The following is a 20,490-nucleotide window of genomic DNA, read 5'->3' on the forward strand; positions in this document are numbered from 1 at the left end:
ACATTCACTGACATAGCTTGTATTTTAGCTCTTTAGTGTTCAGTTACAAGATACGTAAGCACATTACATATCAATAGATAAATATTTTATACGACGATATACACAGAAAAGACACACATTGCATGGTTTAAGACTGTAGGAACATAGGAACATAGGAAGTAGGAGCAGAGGTAGTTAAATTCAGCCCTTCAAGACTGTTCCGCCATTCAATCAGATCATGGCTGATCTCTCCCTGGTCTCAAATCCATCTTCCCACCTGTTACCCTTATCCCTTTATCCCCTTTTTTATTAGAAATATGTCTATCTCCCTCTTGAATCTTTCAGTGCTTCAGACTCCACCATGCTATGGGCCAACGATTCCCATAAATTCACTACCCTCTGCGAGTAGTTCCTCCTCATCTCAGTTTTAAATCTACTGCCTCTCAACCTATACCTGTGATCTCTTGTTCGACATTGCCCCATAAGAGGAAACATTTGGTTTACATTTACTTTATCAATCCCCTTTAAAATTTTATATACCTCGATCAGATCCCCTCTCATCCTTCTAAACTCCAGCGAGTACAAACCCAAACTGTTTAATCTCTCCTCATACGTCAACCCTTCATCCCCGGAATCAATGTCCAGAGGGACAATTTTTTCACACAGAGGGTGGGAGTATCTGGAACAAGCTGCCAGAGGTGGTAGTAGAGGCGGGTACAATTTTGTCTTTTAAAAAGCATTTAGACAGTTACATGAGTAAGATGGCTATAGAGGGATATGGGCCAAAAGGCGGCATGGACAAGTTGGGTCGAAGGGCCTGTTTCCATGCTGTAAACCTCTATGACTCTAATCCAGTCAGAACCACTTTTGTGGGATAGCGACATTGGATATTGGGGAGAGATGAGAACCATGTACTAGTTGTCAAGGTTGCCTTCCTCAGATCAACATTCAGGGCTAAAATGGAGGCGCAAAATGATCATGTTTCAGACTGATAGTGGTGATAAAGTCTAAAATAAATGATGCTTGGTGCAGTAAAGATGCATTTTCTGTGGAAGCACCAAGTTCTGGATCTCTTCCAGTTCTAAAAGAAAATGGTTTGAGAAGCAGATGGTCACCCTATTATAGAAAGGATATTATTAAACTACCAAGAGTGCAGAAAAGATTTACTAGGATGCTACTGGGACTTGATGGTTTGAGTTATAAGGAGAGGCTGGATAGACTGGGACTTTTTTCCCTGGAATGTAGGAGGCTTAAGGGTCATTTTATAGAGGTCTATAAAATAATGAGGGAGACAGATAAGATAAGTCAACATCTTTTACCAATGGCAGGGGAGTCTAAAACTGGAGGGCATAGGTTTTAGGTGAGAGGGGAGAGATACAAAAGGGTCCAGAGGGGCAATGATTTCACTCAGAGGGTAATGAGTCTCTGGAACGAGCTGCCGGAGGCAGTAGTAGATGCGGGTACAATTTTGTCTTTTAAAAAGCGTTTAGACATTTACATGGGTAAGATGGGTATCGAGGGATTTGGGCCAATTGCGGGCAATCGGGACTAGCTTCGTGGTTAAAAACTGGATAGAATGGACAGGTTGGACTGAAGGGCCTGTTTCCATGCTGTAAACCTCTATGACTATGATTCTAAGATGATGTTGAAAATATTGACGAGCCGAGATCAAAATAGGTGTGGAACAAAGAGAAGTTATCACTTGAAGACCAACCTGTAGAGTAGCCAACGGGAAATTTGTACCCAAAGCTTTTCACTACTGAGAGATCATGGCCGCAATAGTTACAACTTTTGCAGTATAGAAATTTCAGGATGGAAAACTAACTGTTTACTTTAACATGTCCGTATTGGTGGTTATTCTCCACATAGATATTAATTCGAATGCTATGCGCCTGCTATTTTTTCTTAAACCTGAATCCTCTTGTATTTCAACCGTCTATCTTACCAATTTTTAAACATTGACCTATTCACTGCTTCAGTTACTAACATTGTCATAGAAATCATAGAAATCATACAGTGCAGAAGGAGGCCATTCGGCCCATCGAGTCTGCACCGACCACAATCCCACCCAGGCCCTACCCCCACATATTTACCCGCTAATCCCTCTAAGCTACGCATCCCAGGACTCTAAGGGGCAATTTATAACCTGGCCAATCAACCTAACCTGCACATCTTTGGACTGTGGGAGGAAACCGGAGCACCCGGAGGAAACCCACGCAGACACGAGGAGAATGTGCAAACTCCACACAGACAGTGACCCGAGCCGGGAATCGAACCCGGGACCCTGGAGCTGTGAAGCAGCAGTGCTAACCACTGTGCTACCGTGCCGCCCATTGTTGTGCATTAAACAGCCTCAGATATAATTCTCTGCACTACATCTCTCAAGTTTATTCTTACACCGACGATCCCTTGTTGTGGACTCCTCAGACACTGGAAACGGCCCGTTTGCATCCGCTCTGTCCTAACACTTCCTGATGTTTAAACCGAGGGGAAAAAAAATCAAATCCTGTATACTGGAAAAGCCGGAGCTCAGGCTGACACGGTGGCACAGTGGTTAGCAATGCTGCCTCACAGTGCCAGGGACTCGGGTTCAATTCTGACTTGGGTCACTATCTGCGCAGAGTCTGTATGTTACCTGCGTGGGTTTCCTCCGAGTGCTCGGGTTTCCTCCCACAGTCTGAAAGACGTGCTGGTTAGGTGCATTGGCCATGCTAAATTCTCCCTCAGTGTACCCGAACAGATGCCAGAGTGTGGCGACGAGGGGATTTTCACAGTAACTTCATTGCAGTGTTCATGCAAGCCTGCTTGTGAAAATAAGAAATAAACTTAAACTCAGTTATAGCGCATTCTGCACTGTAGAATAAAAATTGGACAAAAAAAGATGAATTTGTTACTGGGGTGCCCTCTACCTTCGTGATCTGGCAACAGTTGTTTGCTTCCACTGGCAAATGACTGTCCAGCTTATTTATGCAGAATAGCACGCATGGCAGCAAGCAGGGGCTGTGACATTTTACAAGTTATGCGCAATTTAATGCTACAGCACAATATTTGGTACATCATTAGAAATTTACTCAAATGACAGAGAGCTGTACCATTGCCATCGCAGCTGTCACTTCCTGTTGTTGGTTGCGCGCTGCCTTCCAGCAACCCTCACCATTTTCCTTCTCATTATTGTGCCCTTGAGCAGCTTCGGAAGCAGCTGTATGGTTAGTGATGCACCTAACCAATGACAGCTGCTTAAGGGCACAGGGAGAAATATGACAATGACTGTCAGGATAATATCAGACTGCATCCCTGCCTTTGTACGGAAGTTAAATAAAAAGCACTGCAGCCGGCAGAATTGGCTGCACCTACTTTGAAGCCACTTCTATGGAGGGGGCTATGCTGGTGCTTACTTGTGGATCAGCTGATCGAATTGAAAAACATCTGCTCCCTGCCACCTACCACTAGCCTTCTTTGTCAACCACGTATCTTTAAACCCTTGATAGATTTTTTTTAAATCTGCACAATGCACCAACTTTCTTGGACATGATTTTTCAGTCTTTACCACCTGCCGCTTCAGATTTTCAATAGCTTTTGCATTCGGAGCTCAAGTACAGAACTGCAAACTTCATGTCAAGTATTTGCTATCAAGATGCTGCCTTAAGATCTAGAACATCGCAGGAGAAGTTAATGGTTCCATATTAGCTGCTCCAGAAGAACAGCTCTTGAAAGCTGAATATGTTTAAATCAGGCTGTTCAATTTTCTATGAGTGTGTCATCCAGAGGTTTCCCAAACATATATAAACCGAACACTTCTTGCGATTCTGATATTTCCCCTCCCGCCCCACTCTTTAACATGAACAAAGAACAAAGAACAATACAGCACAGGAACAGGCCCTTCGGCCCTCCAAGCCCGCGCCGCTCCCTGGTCCAAACTAGACCATTCTTTTGTATCCCTCCATTCTCACTCCATTCATGTGGCTATCTAGATAAGTCTTAAACGTAACCAGTGTGTCAGCCTCCACCACCTTGCCCGGCAGCGCATTCCAGGCCCCCACCACCCTCTGTGTAAAATATGTCCTTCTGATATCTGTGTTAAACCTCCCCCCGTTCACCTTGAACCTATGACCCCTCGTGAACGTCACCACCGACCTAGGAAAAAGCTTTCCACCGTTCACCCTACCTATGCCTTTCATAATTTTATACACCTCTATTAATCCCCTCATCCTCCGTCTTTCCAGTGAGAACAACCCCAGTTTACCCAATCTCTCCTCATAACTAAGCCCTTCCATACCAGGCAACATCCTGGTAAACCTCCTCTGCACTCTCTCTAAAGCCTCCACGTCCTTCTGGTAGTGTGGTACATGTGGGGCTTAAAGAGCCACGTGTGTGCAGTCGATTGCAGCCTGCATCACTGGGAATCCTATTTGCTTGGCAGATCCATGAACTCATTTCTCCTGCCTCTTTCCGGTCAATGTAAAGACAATTAAATCTCCTCTCCATGTACTCTGGGCCTCTGCCACCTCCCTGATGGGCAGTGAACTCAGGATTGCTGCATTTTGGCTAGAACGCCAATTTCTCCCTTCTCACTTGCAGCGGCGCGACCGTGGACAAGATGGGAGAATCCCACCCAAAATGTTTCAATGACAAATGTATTTGCCAAATAGCGTTTATGTAAGAGGAGTCGGAACATTTTAGAAGCTTTCAGGAGGTATTTAGTGCACGATTCCCCTCCCCCACAACCCCCTCCCCCCACCATCCTGCCCTTCTTAACCTCTGCTGTGCTTTGGACTCCTCTCCTGAAATTTACCACCCCCACCCTCCCCTCCTTTAAGATTCCTTCTTTGTTCAAGATTTTTGTCATCCCTCTTAATCTCTCAATCTTTGGTTTAGTTGTTTCTTTTTACATCTGTGAAGTGCCTTGGAATATTTTCAAATTAAAGGCATTTAATAACTGCAAGTTGTTGTTAACATTACGGACTCTAAATTGCTTGATTCTTCTCAAAAACCACAGCAGAAATAAGAAATTTGGAGAACGTCTCTCAGGATGTCTAGGGCAGGATTCTCCTGTTGTTTTGGCCTTCTCCCTTTCCTTTCCTTCCCCTGCTAAGGCTATTGTTGACATCGCATCCTGCAACCACTTGATATAAATTGAGATTGGGAGTGGGAGTGAGGTAGGGGAGGGGGCAGCAGGGAGAGGTAGAGAAGGTCAGGGAGGGGTAGTGATGGTCAGATAGGTAGTGTGCCTGGTTTTCAGGTGGATTTGTAGAGCATTCACCCCATTTGTCACAACTTCCTGAGGCGGCCATATGCAAAATCGCAGTTGACACTGGGGAGCTGCACTGGAGGGAAAGAGAAGCTTATCATCACCTCCTTATCTGGGCCCCTACTTGTGTTCTTTTTGTTGGCTTTTTTTCTGATGTGATCTGCAACCTACTTGCTGCCCGTCTGCCACGGGATTCAGAACGGGCGAGGGGCGGACCATGGAAAGGTCCATTGACCTCAGGTGGGATTTTACGGGTTTCGGGATGAGCGAGGCCATAGAATCCCACCCTATATTCCACCAATGAACTATCAATATGGCATAAGCAATGATGTCTTTTGTGTTCTCCTGCAAAACCTTCTGATTAATCGTGCTGTGAGGGAAAATACAGAAAGCACCATTGCAATAAAATCAGTGAGCGATCAGGAGGTAATGCGGACAGAATGTGACAATTTCTACATGCTTGTGTTCCACAGAAAGTGCCTCCTTCACTAATTGTTCTTAAAATTGGTCACTGAAATTTCTTCTCATCTTATTCCTGACATGATTCAAGTAAACACCAAACCCTGAAGCTGAGGACTCTGATTGGTTAATGTAATGCCTTGTAGAACTCACCAAGGAACCATTACGCCGCACTGTGGCACAGTGGTTAGCACTGCTGCCTCACAGCGCCAGGGACCTGGGTTCAATTCCTGACTTGGTTCACTGTCTGTGTGGAGTTTGCACATTCTCCCTGTGTCTGCGTGGGTTTCCACCGGGTGCTCTGCTTTCTTCCCACACTCCAAAGATGTGCAGGTTAGGTGAATTGGCCATGCTAAATTGCCCCTTAGTGTGAGGGGGTTGAGCTCGGGTAAATATGTGGGGTTATAGGGATAGGGGCTGGGTGGGATTGTGGTCAGTTCAGACTCGAAGGGCCAAATGGCCTCCTCCTGCATTGTAGGATTCCAGTATTCTAGGACCTGGGTTTGATTCCTGTCTGTGTGGAGTTTGCACATTCTCCCCATGTCAGCATGGCTTTCCTCCGGTCTCCTCCCATGGTTCAAAGATGTGCAGGCTAGGTGGATTGGCCATGCTAAATTGACCCTTAGTGTGCAAGGATGTGCAAATTAGGTAGATTAACCATGGTAAATGCGTGGGGTTACAGGAATAGAGCAGGGAGTGGGTGGGTCTGGGTATGATAATCTGTCAGAGAGTCAGTGCAGAATCGATGGGTTGAATGGCCTCATCTGGACTGTAGGGATGCTATGAACCCCCAAGCTTTTGTTTAAAAGTGGTCCACTCGCCAACCGATCAGCACCCAAATTATCCTCAATAGTTGCTTCCACTGAGATATGGCTTTCTTGATGAGTGCAGGGCAAAAATCATCAGCAACATGTTGTCTCTTTAGTTATCTAATCGACACCCTGCTGCAAGCAGGCAAGTTGCATGCATTAGCCCCTTCCGGTCTCCAATTTAATTATGGGAGGTTTCCCTGCCTCCGCAGATGGGCTGGGTTAAATTCCGCCCAAACATTTTGAAACATTCAGAGCACTGTGAAGACTCACGTTGTGACTTATTGGCCGGAACTCTACCACCTCGCCCGCCACGGAATCGGCGTGGGCGAGGGTCCGACAACGGAAATCTCCATTGACCTCGGACAGGAATTTCTGGTCTCGCCCGAGCGAGGCTGTAAAGTCCCCGCCCATTATGGTACATGTTGCATATACCTTCTAAACTGTGATGGCGCTGTGTACTGAAAAGTTAGCTCAGCAAATTCTGTGCAGTGTTACTAAAGCAGCCTTTGAAACAGTAATTAGTTAGCTTCTCCCCAAAAAATGAGGAATTATTAAAAGGATAGATAGCGAGCAGACAAGTGGGGTTAGACTGGATGCTTTTAGAGAACTACATCAGTGCAAATTTGATGAGCTAAGTGCTATGTTCCAATGCTGTAACAATCTGTGATTCGATATGCAGTGAAGTGGGAGATTGCCAGAGAAGTCACACATCTGTTCTTAAAGCGATACGCAATGTGATCTTCCCTTACAAGATAACATGAGGCCCTATTTGTATGTGGAACACTTTTCATTCCGTTTTGTAAACCTTTTGTAAATATTTAATAAAAGCTGGGAGGCAAAATAAAAAAAAGCTACCCTGCCTTACATGCCATAACTGCTTAAATAAATATCACTACCACAATTTAGAATTGACGTGAAACATATACCCTAATAAGTTAAATCGCCAACCTTTCAGAAACAAAGCAGCCAAAAGCTCTATTGACGAAATGATAATGTGTTATTTTTACGAGAAACCACAGATCCATTGCATTTTTGCTTAACACAGTGACACTCACTCTAAAGTCCTGAGGAAAGCCTTGATCTTGTCGGCTCTGAATTTAAAAGGCTATTTAGTTTGAAGCCACTAATACGATGGGGGTGATATCATGACGTGGCATATTTTCTATTTTCAAGTCTTTTAAGTATAAGTCATAGAGTCATAGAGGTTCACAGCATGGAAACAGGTCCTTCAGCCCAACTTGTCAGTAGACAGGGAATGAAGTCCAGATTTACTTAGCTATCATTGCACTGAACAAGTTAGCCCATCACTTAAGTCCACAGGAAAAGCGTTTCCAGTGCTGAGGATTCTGCCACCTGTGCCTGTCACAATTGTGACTAATGCGCAGACATGAATTTATAGTGGAGGGTGATAATTAAGCAGCAATGGATTTGCCTTCATCCACTAAATTCTGACCAGGATAGGGAGACATCCTGCCAGCATGTATTGGGGATAAAATGCCCCTTTACCTCAGCGCATCAACAATAGCATTCTTGGAAGATATCAGAATATTTGCTTTAGGTTCATGCTTAAAATTGCCACTTAAATTTGGCAAGGTGCCTTTTTTTCATGAAAACCATCACAGAAAAACAAACTGTTCAATGGAAGTACGGAATCTTATTTACTTATTTTCTCGACCTGCACGAGAAACATAAAGAATAGCATGGCCATAACAACACACAAAGTGCTGTAAACACTCAGCAGGTCAGCCAGCATCTGGAGAAAAAGTTAAACATTGGATTAATTTTTCAAGTCTGTGGCACATGATCAGAACAAGAAGATATATTACGTGGATCGGCTATATTAACCTAATCTTTATCTTCTCATAGGTGCTATTCATGGCCTGCATTGCAACAGTGACCATACTTCAAAGATTACATAATCAGCTAAAAAACACTCTGACACATCTCAAGGCTGTGGAAGGTAAATGTGAGTCTTTATTTTCAAGTCTTTTTCCAGTATTTTCTGCTTTCATTTCAGATTTCCGTCATCTCGATTATATCATGTCTCCACAATATTTTTCTACCGAGCTGATGGACAGTTGAGCTAAGGGACCATTTGTTGTCTTCGGTTGTCATTGATTTTATATCTTTTGAAGTTCACCAGGTTAAATTGGGGTGAACCAATTGCCTCTCAGGTCAACTGAACGGTGAATTGAGTGTTCATTGTGTAGGAATCTGCAAGAATGGGCCAGGCATGATCTTTCTACGAACTGTTCTAGGATAAAGCTTACAATTCTATTTTAGTAATTGAAAGTATTTGGATTTACATTATGCCTTGAATATCCTCAGAATGTCCCAAAGTGTTCCACAAGCACTTTTCTTGTGCTTTGTTTCTTTGTTAACAAACATTTGTTATAAATCTTTACCTCAATGTCAGCAAAACGATGGAGCCAGTTATCGACTTCAGGAAATGTAGTCGAGGACATGCCCTTGTCTACATCAATGGTGATGAAGTGGAGATGGTCGAGAGCTTCAGGTTTCTCGATGTTCAGATCACTAACAATCTGTCCTGCACCCTGCATGCCGATGCTATAGTTAAAGAAAACTCACCAACGCTTCTACTTTATCAAAACGTTAAGGAAATTCGGCGTGTCCACTATGACTCTCTAATTTTTACAGATGCACCATAGAGGGCGGCACGGTGGCACAGTGGTTAGCACTGTTACCTCACAGCGCCAGGAACCCGGGTTCGACTCCCAGTTTGGGTCACTGTCTGTGCGGAGTCTGCACGTTCTCCCCGTGTCTGTGTGGGTTTCCTCTGGGTGCCCCAGTTTTCTCCCACAGTCTGAAAGATGTGCTGGTTAGATGCAATGACCCGAACAGGCACCGGCGACTAGGGGGATATCATAGTAATTCCATTGCATTGTTAATGTAAGCCTTACTAGTGACTAATAAATAAACTTTAAACTGAGAAATCCTTTCCGGATGTATCACAGCTTGGTATGGCTCCTGCTCTGACCAAGAATGCAAGGAACTACAAAGGGTTCTGAACGTAGCCCAGTCGATCACTCAAACCAGCCTTCCATCCATTCACTCCATTGACACTTCCCGCTGCCTCGTGAAAGCAGCCAGCATTGTCAAGGATCCCAGATATCCCAGACATATGCTCTTACACCACCTTCCATGGGGAAAAAGATACAAAAGTCTGAAAACACATACGAAGAGACTCAAGAATTGCTTCTTCCCTGTTGTCAAGGGGCTTTTGAATGAATGGCCCTCTTAAGCTGATCTTTCTCTTCACCTTACCTGTAACTCTAATTTGCACCCTATCCTTTTCCTTTTCCCCTCTATACTTCATGAACAGTATATTGAGTACAAGAGTTGGCAAATCATGTTGCAGCTATAGGGGCACATGTTCAAGATGAGAGAGGGAAAGTTTAAGGCAGGTGCATGGGGGAAGTTTTTCATGCAGAGTGGTGGGTGCCTGGAACGCGCTGTCAAAGGAGGTGGTGGAATCAGGCACATTAGGAAAATTTAAGAGGCACCTGGATGGGTTCATGAATAGGTTGGGAATAAGAACCGAATAAAAGCGGAAGGTTTTTTTTAGTTTAGTTAGGGCATGATGATCGACATGGTCTTGGAGAGCTGAAGGGCCTGTTCCTGTGCTGTACTTTGCTTTGTTCTTAGTATGTTTTCCCTGTATAGTGTGCAAGAAACAATACTTTTCAACGTATCCCAATTGAGACAATAAATCAAATCAATCATGATAGCTGATTTGCATACAGTATGATATTGCAAACAGTGAGATAAATGAACAGATAATTGACTTTACATGGTGAGATTGAGAGAGAAATGTTAGCTGCGATAACTGCTCTTTAAATGCTGCCATTCGATCTTTTACATTCCCTTGAGAGGATAGGTGAGGATTCTGTTTAACATGATGGGCATTGTCTTATCAACCAAGAAGAAAGAGGTTTAGGTGGATGTGGGAAGTTAAAGTCTGTAAAATAGACACCAGATTGTCACACCCTGTTAGCTTAATGTGCACAATGCACTGGGTCACACCTCTCTACAATAACATCAAAATCCGTTGTCACTCTTTTGCTCTCCTCAAGTGCTGCCTAACCTATTGAATACTTTCAGCATTTTCTGTTTTTATTTAGATTTCCAGTACACAGAGTATTTGGCTTCTGCCTTGCCAATATAAATGCTGCTTTACTGTTATATAGTGCAGTGCTGCAACCAAGGGGAAAACAGTGGAGAAAAGGGTAAGAATGTGAAGAGACCAAACAGCATCTCTGAGGCAGTCACTACGTCCTCACTCTAACTCTCGTATCTAGACCTGGGATTCAATAATCTCACAGCACATTTTAAATGAGCTGCTACCATGTGCATCTGTAATTTGTTCCACATCTTTCGGGAACGTGGTCCTAATTTTCAATTTTCACAAAACATAAAACCCTGATCTAAAAACCGCACACTCTTCACTTTCCATTACATTCATCATCCTTCTTCTGAAAATCTAAACCTGAACTGCACCTCTGGCAGGAACAGACGATATTTTTTCAATGCTAATTTTCGCAAGTGCGTATACAAACTAATCACTGAGATGCCCATCTCAAAACGTTAAGGCGAGATTGCTCGTGGAGACCTTCAGTCACATGTACCTTGGGACTTGCTGCAGGTAACAGCATCTATGCTTCGATATTTCAATCTGTACAGGCTGTGCTAGTTCATGGAAGCCTGTCTCCTTGCCTTCCCCATGCTTGCACAATGGTGCCTCTCAAGCTTTTCTAATATTGATCCAGGGGATGTGGACGTTGCTGGCTGGGCCAACATTTATGACAATCCCTCATTGCCTATGAGCTTATTGGGCCATTTCAGAGGGCAATTAAGGGTCAACCACATTACCGTGCAACTGGAGTTACATGTAGGCAAGACCAGGTAAAACTTTCTTCCCTGAAGAGCATTTGTGGACCAGATGGTACAATCAGCAATGGTTTCATGGCCAATATTAGACTTTTAATTCCAGATTTTTACTGAATTCAAACATATATAACCAATTGTTCCTCTCCAATGGGGAGAGATGTCAATGGTCCATTTTCAGACTATGGCTAATTGCTGTCCACCAGCAGAATTGTAGATTGGGTTTTTGCTGGGTCTACAAAAGTGCTGCTGTCTGAACCTTTCACCTATTACCTTAAATCTGCGTCCCCTGGTTACTGACCCTTCTGCCACCAGAAACTGTTTCCCCTCAGTCACACACCATCCTGACTTGGAATGATCACGGTTCCTTCATGGGTCCACACCCTGGTTCTCCTTCCCTAACTGCACTGTGGGTGTGTGTACACCACATGGATTAGTGGCCCATTACCACCTTCTTAAGGTTAATTAGGATTGGGCAATAACAATGCTCACATAGAGACATAAAAAATAGGAGCAGGAGTAGACCATTCGGCCCTCTGAGCCTGTTCAGCCATTCAATATAATCTTGGCTCATTCTCTCTCTGAATACCATAATCACGCACTCTCCCCATATCCCTTGACACTTGTAGATCTTGATATCCCATGAAGAAATAAAATAAAGCTAGTGTTAGCAAAGAAAATTGACCATGAAGCTGTTGAATCATCAAAGAAGAGGTCACAACTGCGCCAATAGGTAATTAGCTGTAAAATTCTTTAAAATTGAAAAGAATAATTCAAAGGGTGTTCGGTTCATATTCCCATCTCTAAGGTCAGTGAAAATTACTTCATCTCTTATAAATAATTGGGTGACTATTTTGTGGGAATAGATTTGTACCTCACACAGCACCTTCTACTTTGATAAGAGGTAGTGAAATAGGATGGTATGAAATACAGCTCTGGATTTCATGGATGCATTGCCGCTAGCAAATGAGCTTAAGATTTCTCTTAGGGGTCATAAACAAGTGTACGGCTCTATGTTCACGTATGCAAGAGGTCTTGACCTCCCTTTTAGATGGCTGCCATGAGAGCCTACAAAGTGGTCCAACCCAATATCAGGTCAGCAATCTTTCAGGAATGGCATTATCTGATGTTATGTGTGTCTGTATGAAAGTTGCAAGTCCTAAAATTCATGGGGACATGGTGTGGCATAGCAACACTTCCATTCATTCTCGTCTCACCTGCCCTGTCCAAAACCTCAGCCGTTGGTTCCATTAGATGGCCCGAAATGTGCGACAGCAGCACCTTCCCTTATATGGACTAGGAAGGTGGTGGGACAAAGAATAACATGAACAGGGATAATGGGTGTTACTCTGATAAGAAAGGGGTTACAAGTGCGGAGATCAAGGTGATATTGTTGGGATTGATCTATTCTTTCTCTTAGTGCACGGAGCGATGATTCGGGCTTGGGCATTTGGAGTTCCATCTTGAAGTTAGCTGACATCAAACACGTAGCAAGCTTGGCGAACAGCAGGGAAGGAAGTCGTGTACAAGTGTCATGTCTATGCAAGGCTTTGGGAAGCCATAGATAGTTAGCAGATGGCCAGATAGGTAGAAAGTAAATCTAACATGCGTAAATGTGAGGCAATCTATTTTGAAAGAAAAAAAAAACAAGGCATGTGAGTCGGCACGTAATGTAAAGATGCAGAAGAGCATGGATAAACAGATTTAGACATTCAAGTAGATAATTCCCTGAAAATGTGCGCGGCTAGATAAAGCCACAAAACATTTGTTCGGCAAATAATTACAAGTACTGCATGTCAGTTGTGGATATCCTATTACGGAAAAGACATTAAAGCCATAGTAGGAGCAGTTTCATTAGGCCGATGCCAAGGATAGGAACCTAAAGTGATGAGCAGAGACGTGAGATACCAAGGTTTTTTCACAATGTAGCCAGGAGAACTAAGAGGAAATTTGATTGAGTTTTTTTTACATTTCTGAAGTATTTAGATGGTCTGCAAGAGGGAAAAATGATTTCCTCTGGGAGTTGGCGGTAAGAAGTTATCTATTTAAAACAGTCATGCAGAGAGTGGGGAGATTAGGAGAAATATACTTTATGCAGCAATTTGGGGAACATAGACAGCATTCCCATTGGGAACAGTTGAGGCAAAGGCCATCGCTTCTTCTGCAGGAAAAAAAGCTATAGAAATATTTGAAGGTGAAGATGATGCAAAGCTTTAGGGGCAGTGGAATTAGTTTATGGATTATTCCAGCAGAACACAGGGGTTGAAATGCAATTTCAGCTAAGAGCAAAACAGAGCAGCAGATCAGAATTGAAATGGAAAGGAAAATCCAGGAGGTTATACCATTAGTTCATGTGCTGCTGAAGTTAACTTACACCCCCAGCGGGGCCTAAAGACCTGCTTTGGTGCTGCAAATATCTACTGCACATCTATTTTTAAACAGTTATTCACAGTTTCTACAACTTTCCCCAGGCAACTTTCAAAAAGGTTGTATTATATTTTCAATCTTTTCAAAGGCTAAATAACATCTTTTGCAGCCACTTCACTTTATCTAATCTCGCCGCCCTTAAATTTTCCAATGGCCCCCCTCAGTGACTTGTAATTCCCAGACTATTCCTTTAAAGAGCTCCCAGCCACAGGTCAAGAGTATGTCAAGAGCTTGCACCTTCTCATTAAGCCATGTTTTGGCCATCATTCCCAATACAATGTCCTTAAATCCCTGTGCTCAATGACAGGGACTGGTTCCTTGTCTGACAACACCACCTCAGTTTTAGATTTTTCACCCCAGGGCTGGGGTGGGGGGGGGGGGGGGGGGGGGTGGAGGAGAAAATCATTCACATGGCGCAGCTTTTATTAGTTCTACACAAACTATGTTGATTCTCTGGCCAACAGGCAGTGCTACAGTTGCTACCTGTGCAGCTTATATGACTTTCTTCAATTGGAGCAATGAGGAGGTAAACGGTGTGCGCCGTGTACCCTCAGGAAATCAGTTTAAATTTGCTGAGCAAATCTGGAAGCTAGAATCTGGAAGCTATATGAATAAATTTTTCCCATATAGTTTTCAAATCCCTCCATGGCTTCCTTACAGGGATAGGGCCTGAGTGGGATTGTTGTCAGTGCAGGTTTGATGGGCCAAATGGCCTCCTTCTGCACTGTAGCGATTCTATGATTCTTGCGCACTTCCAATTTTCATCACCTCATATTTGGCAACTATTCCTTTTGCTGTCTGTACCATAAGCACTGGAATTACCCCTACAACCCTCCACCTCACTTTCCTCCTTTGAGACCCCCCCTCCCTCCCTTAAAGCCTAGGGCTGAGATTTTCTCATTTTTAGGCACAGTGGCACAGTGGGCGTGAAAAATGGTGTGAAGCTGCCAGTCCTGGGGGGAGGGTTTCTTCCACGTACTTTTAGATACTCATAAAAAATGTTAAGGGGCAGGTTCCATGATATCACACCCTTTCAAAACAAACCCCATCCCATGGAGCCCCCCACCCATAGAATCCCCCCACATGGAACACTCCGACCCCCCCCCCCCCCTTGCCCTGCTCCACAGACCACCCCTTCCCTCCCTCCACCCCTCTCATGAACCACCTCTCAGGGTTGTCTTTGCAACATCAGCGTTGCTCCCAGATCCATCTCGCTGGCCTGACACTGACAGTGCAGAAGGTCGGTATGCAGGTGCAGCATGCCATAAAAAAGGTAAATGGAGTGTTAGCATTTGTTGCAAAAGGACTGGAGTGTAAAGGTAGAGAAGTGTTGTTGCAATTGTATCGGGTGTTGATGAGACCACATCTGGTGTACTGTGTCCTGTTTTGGTCTCCTTATTTGGAGGCAGTTGAGAGAAGGTTCACCAGATTGATTCCGGGCATGAAAGGGTTGACATTTGAGGATAGATTAAATAGTTTGGGCTTGTACTCACTGGCGTTAGAAGGATGAGAGGGGAACTAATCAAGGTGCATAAAATACAAAAAGCAATTGATAGAGTAAATGTAGATCAGATGTTCCCCTTGTGGGGCAATCTAAAACAAGGTCACAGGTATAGGTTGAGAGTCAGTAGACTTAAAACCACTTCTTACAGAGGATGGTGAATTTGTGGAACTCACTGCCCCATAGCGCAGTGGAGTCTGAATCATTGAATGATTTCAAGAAGGAAATCGGTATATCGATATATTTCTGATAAAAAAAAGGATTAAAAGGATCTGGGTATCAGAGGGAAGGTGGATTTGAGACCACAAAGAGATCAACCATGACCTGACTGAATAGTGGAGCAGGCTCGAAGGGCTGAATTTGTCTCCTTCTGCTCCTAATTGTTGTGTTCCTATATTCATAAGATGACTTCATCATTAACTTCATAGTACCTCTGCTCTGGCACTGTTATCACGTGTTGTTTGATTTTAGTGAATGCCGTTTCTTGTTCCGTTCTTCAATACACATCCTTGGCCAAGAGCTCGCATAATGGTTCACACTGATGACAAATTAAGCAAAAACTTAGCTAAATAGTTCACGAATCTAATAAATGGTTATGCTGTCTTCACATCTGTTGGTTGCTGTATTGCTGCATTTGTATTGTTCCAGCAGCTGTGTGCAGATTTTGAACCTTCCTGTGTGTTCCTGCATTCATAGTGTTCTCTTTGCTCCTTTTTCAGATTTCAAAAATCAATTTTACCCTGCTTCTGACACCATGTTGTGAGTATAACACCTGCGTCTCTGTGAGAGGCTTTAATTGAACTGGTCTCAAGATGTCTGCCCCCAGAGTCAGACTCCTCATGGCGGAGCCATGACTATGGCTAGCCAATTAGTTCACAATACTTCCAAGTTTTGTGTCAACTGCAAGTTATTTTATGGGCGGCACAGTGGTTAGCACTGCTGCCTCACAGCGCCAGGGCCACGGGTTCAATTCCAGGCTCATTGTCTGTACAGAATCTGCAGGTTCTCCCCATGTCTGCGTGGGTTTCTTCCCACAGTCCGAAAAACGTGCTGGTTAGGTGGATTGGCCATGCTAAATTGTCCTTCAGTGTACCCGAACAGGTGCCAGAGTGTGGCGACTAGGGGATTTCCACAGTAACTTCATTGCAGTGTGATGCGCGACAATTAAGCACGTGGAACCAAGGCTTCGATATTGAAGGCTTTTATTGTGTAACAATGGAACTACTAACACGAATACACCAGTTCAGACTGAAGGGGTCCTGCCGGAGCAGAGGGTCTTATACCTCGCCACCGGAGGCGGGACCCCACTGGAATGTGCCATGATAACACTTATAACAGGTAAACACCCTAACCCAACAACATTGTACAACCCCGACAGTAACAACACCCTAGCCCAACAGTAACATAATAACAACCCCCAGTGGTGAACCAACGATGGTTCACCACATTCACCCCTCCTTTAAGAACAAAAGGTGGCGGGGTGCAAGAAAAAAACAGGTCATATAAACAGAATTCACAAGTCCAGACGGTCTGGAGGACCGCACCGACGCTGTGATCTCCTCAACACCGGTTGCAAAACCGGAGCAGGTGCTTGCGGTGGCGTTCTCTCCAAAACAACGTCCGGCTGTCCCCTCAAGGACTCCCGGCCCGGCTGGCCCTGGTGAGGCGATGGTGCAGGGGATCCTGGAACCTTTGGTGGTGGTGGTGGTGGTGATGATGGTGGCGCCGATCTCCGAGTCTCAGGCAAGCTGTACATGGGAGTAAAAGTGTTCTGCACTGGTCCCGGTGCTGACCGCGCCACGTCTGGGGAAGCAATGAGGAGTAGTGGATTCGTGACTGGGGGAATAGGAGCGACAGGAGTTGCTACGTCCCCTGCGGGCGCCAGGTCTCTAATGGAGACAGTGTCCTCTCGCCCGTCAGGATATGCCACATAGGCATACTGAGGGTTGGCGTGGAGGAGTTGGACCGGTTCGACCAAGGGGTCGGACCTGCGAGCCCTCACATGTCGCCGCAGAAGGACGGGTCCTGGGTACGTCAACCAGGCTGGCAATGAGATCCCCGAGGACGACTTCCGAGGGAATGAGAACATCCTCTCGTGGGGAGTAGCATTGGTTGCCGTACACAGGAGGGAGCGGATAGAATGGAGCGCATTTGGAAGGACCTCCTGCCAACGGGAGACTGGAAGGCCCCTGGATTTCAGTGCCAGTAGGACAGCCTTCCAGACTGTAGCATTCTCCCTTTCCACCTGTCCGTTACCCCTAGGGTTGTAGCTCGTGGTTCTACTAGAGGCAATCCCGAATGAGAGCAGGAATTGCCTCAAGTCGTTGCTCATGAACGACGAGCCCCTGTCGCTATGAATGTAGCAGGGGTACCCGAACAGGGTAAAAAGCTCACTGAATGCCTTGATGACGGTGGCAGTCGACGTGTCCGCACAGGGGACAACAAACGGGAACCGGGAGTACTCGTCTATTATGTTGAGGAAATAGACATTCCGGTCCGTTGAGGGAAGGGGGCCCTTAAAATCCACACTCAGCCTCTCAAAAGGGCGAGTGGCCTTGACCAATTGTGCCCGGTCTGGTCGATAAAAGTGTGGTTTGCATTCTGCGCAAATCCGACAGCTTCTCGTCACTGACCTGACATCCTCCACCGAGTAGGGCAGGTTACGGGCTTTGACGAAGTGGTAGAGTCTGGTGACTCCAGAATGACACAGATCATTGTGGAGAGCCTTCAAGCGGTCCTCCTGCATGATGGCGCATGTTCCGCGCGAGAGGGCATCCGAGGGCTCATTGAGCTTCCCTGGACGATACATAATATCGTAATTATAGGTGGAGAGCTCAGTTCTCCACCGCAAGATCTTATCGTTCTTGATCTTGCCCCTCTGCGTGTTGCTGAACATAAACGCCACGGATCGTTGATCCGTGATCAGGGTGAACCGCTTCCCTGCCAGGTAATGGCGCCAGTGTCTGACTGCCTCCACAATGGCCTGAGCCTCCTTCTCCACCGCTGAGTGCCGAATTTCGGGGCCTTGAAGGGTGCGGGAAAAGAACGCGACGGGCCTGCCTGCCTGGTTTAATGTGGCGGCTAGGGCGAAATCAGATGCATCACTCTCCACCTGGAAAGGGATGGATTCATCCACCGCGTGCATCGTGGCTTTCGAGATGTCGCTTTTCAAAGCCTTGAAGGCCAATTGGGCCTCCGGCGTAAGTGGGAAGGTCGTGGACTTAATGAGCGGACGAGCTTTGTCCGCGTAGTTGGGGACCCACTGTGCATAATACGAAAAGAACCCGAGGCATCTCCTCAGTGCTTTCATGCTAGCGGGCAAGGGAAGTTCAGTAAGTGGGTGCATACGGTCTGGATCAGGGCCAATGACCCCGTTTTCCACCACGTATCCGAGGATGGCTAACCTGCGCGTACGGAATACGCACTTCTCCCTGTTATAGGTCAGATTCAGGCGAGATGCAGTGCGCAGAAAGTGTTGGAGATTCGTGTTGTGGTCCTGCTGGTCATGGCCGCAGATGGTGACGTTATCCAGGTACGGGAAGGTAGCCCGCAACCCGTTCTGGTCCACCATTCGGTCCATAGCACGCTGGAAGACCGAGACCCCATTGGTGACACCAAATGGAACCCTGAGGAATTGGTATAGACGACCATCCGCCTCAAAAGCCGTATATTGTCGGTCCTCTGGGCGGATGGGGAGTTGATGGTAGGCGGACTTAAGGTCTATGGTAGAGAACACTCGGTACTGCGCAATCTGATTGACCATATCAGAAATGCGCGGGAGAGGATACGCATCCAGCTGCGTATAACGATTAATGGTCTGACTATAGTCGATGACCATCCGAGGTTTGTTCCCGCTTTTGACTACCACGACCTGCGCTCTCCACGGACTAGCACTGGCCTGTATGATCCCTTCCTTGAGGAGCCGCTGAACCTCAGATCTAATAAAGATCCGGTCCTCAGCGCTGTAACGCCTACTTTTAGTAGCGATGGACTTGCAGCCAGGTACCAGATTCTTAAAGAGGGATGGTGTAGTGATTTTCAGGGTGGATAGATTGCATGCGGGGCGCTTTGGGCAATTTGGAGGCTGCGGCTGATTCCCTACTGCCAGTGAAGGGAGTGGCCCACCGTACTGTAGGATCACACTCTTCATGTGGACCATAAAATTTAGTCCGAGGAGAATTGGCGCACAAAGGTGAGGTAACACAAGGAGCCTGTATTGCTCATAAATTGTGCCCTGTACCTCAAGAGTTACCATACATCGTCCTTGGATCGGTACAGACCGGGACCGTGATGCCATGGAAATTGTCTGCTTGGCAGGGAGAACCCGGAGTCCACACCTTTTAGCAGTTTCAGGGTGTATGAAACTTTCGGTGCTCCCACTGTCAAACAGACAATTCACAGTTCGACCATTTACCTTTATATCCATCATGGAATTCTCAAGCCTGTGGTGCTTGGTCTGGTCCAGGGAGATCGACGCCACCGTTGGCCCCTGGGCGTCACTGCATGCCGCCGATGTTGATGCTGAGGACCCCTGCTGGTCGCTCCTAGTCGTCGTGGACCATGATGGCCGCCCCCATGAATCGCACGTGGGCGAGGGCGCCAAACGCAGCGACTCCTGGTGGTCTTCCTCCTCCTCCGTCAGCCACGATGGCGCCGTCCTGGGTTCGCACGTGGTCGGACCTCGTGGGTACTGCGACGCCGAAGGAGATTGTCTCCGTTCTGGAGGGTTACAAGGTGCACTGCCGTTTTTAGACTTAGACCTGCAGACTTTGCCGTAGTGGCCTTTTTTACCGCACTGGCTGCAGATTGCCGTTCTTGCCGGACACTGTTGCCGTGGATGCTTGGCCCCACCACAAAAATAGCATCGCTGGCCACCTGGAGCTGCCGCCGTCGTCGGATCGATCTGGGAGCGCGGGTTAGCGGGGCGAGGAGGGAGCTGAGCTTGCTCCTGCCACGTTGACTGCACGTGGTCCTCGGGGTACAGCGCCAAGCTCTTCGACGCCGCTTCCAGCATCCCAGCCATCTCCATTGCTTGGGTCAAGTCGAGATTCCCCTTTTCCAGCAATTTAAGCCTGATGTACGAGGACCCTACCCCTGCTACGAACGCGTCTCGGGCGAGGTCGTACATATATTGTTCGGCTGATACGTCTTTACAATCG

This window comes from Mustelus asterias, chromosome 5 (assembly GCF_964213995.1).
Source record: "Mustelus asterias chromosome 5, sMusAst1.hap1.1, whole genome shotgun sequence".
NCBI classification, from domain to species: domain Eukaryota; kingdom Metazoa; phylum Chordata; class Chondrichthyes; order Carcharhiniformes; family Triakidae; genus Mustelus; species Mustelus asterias.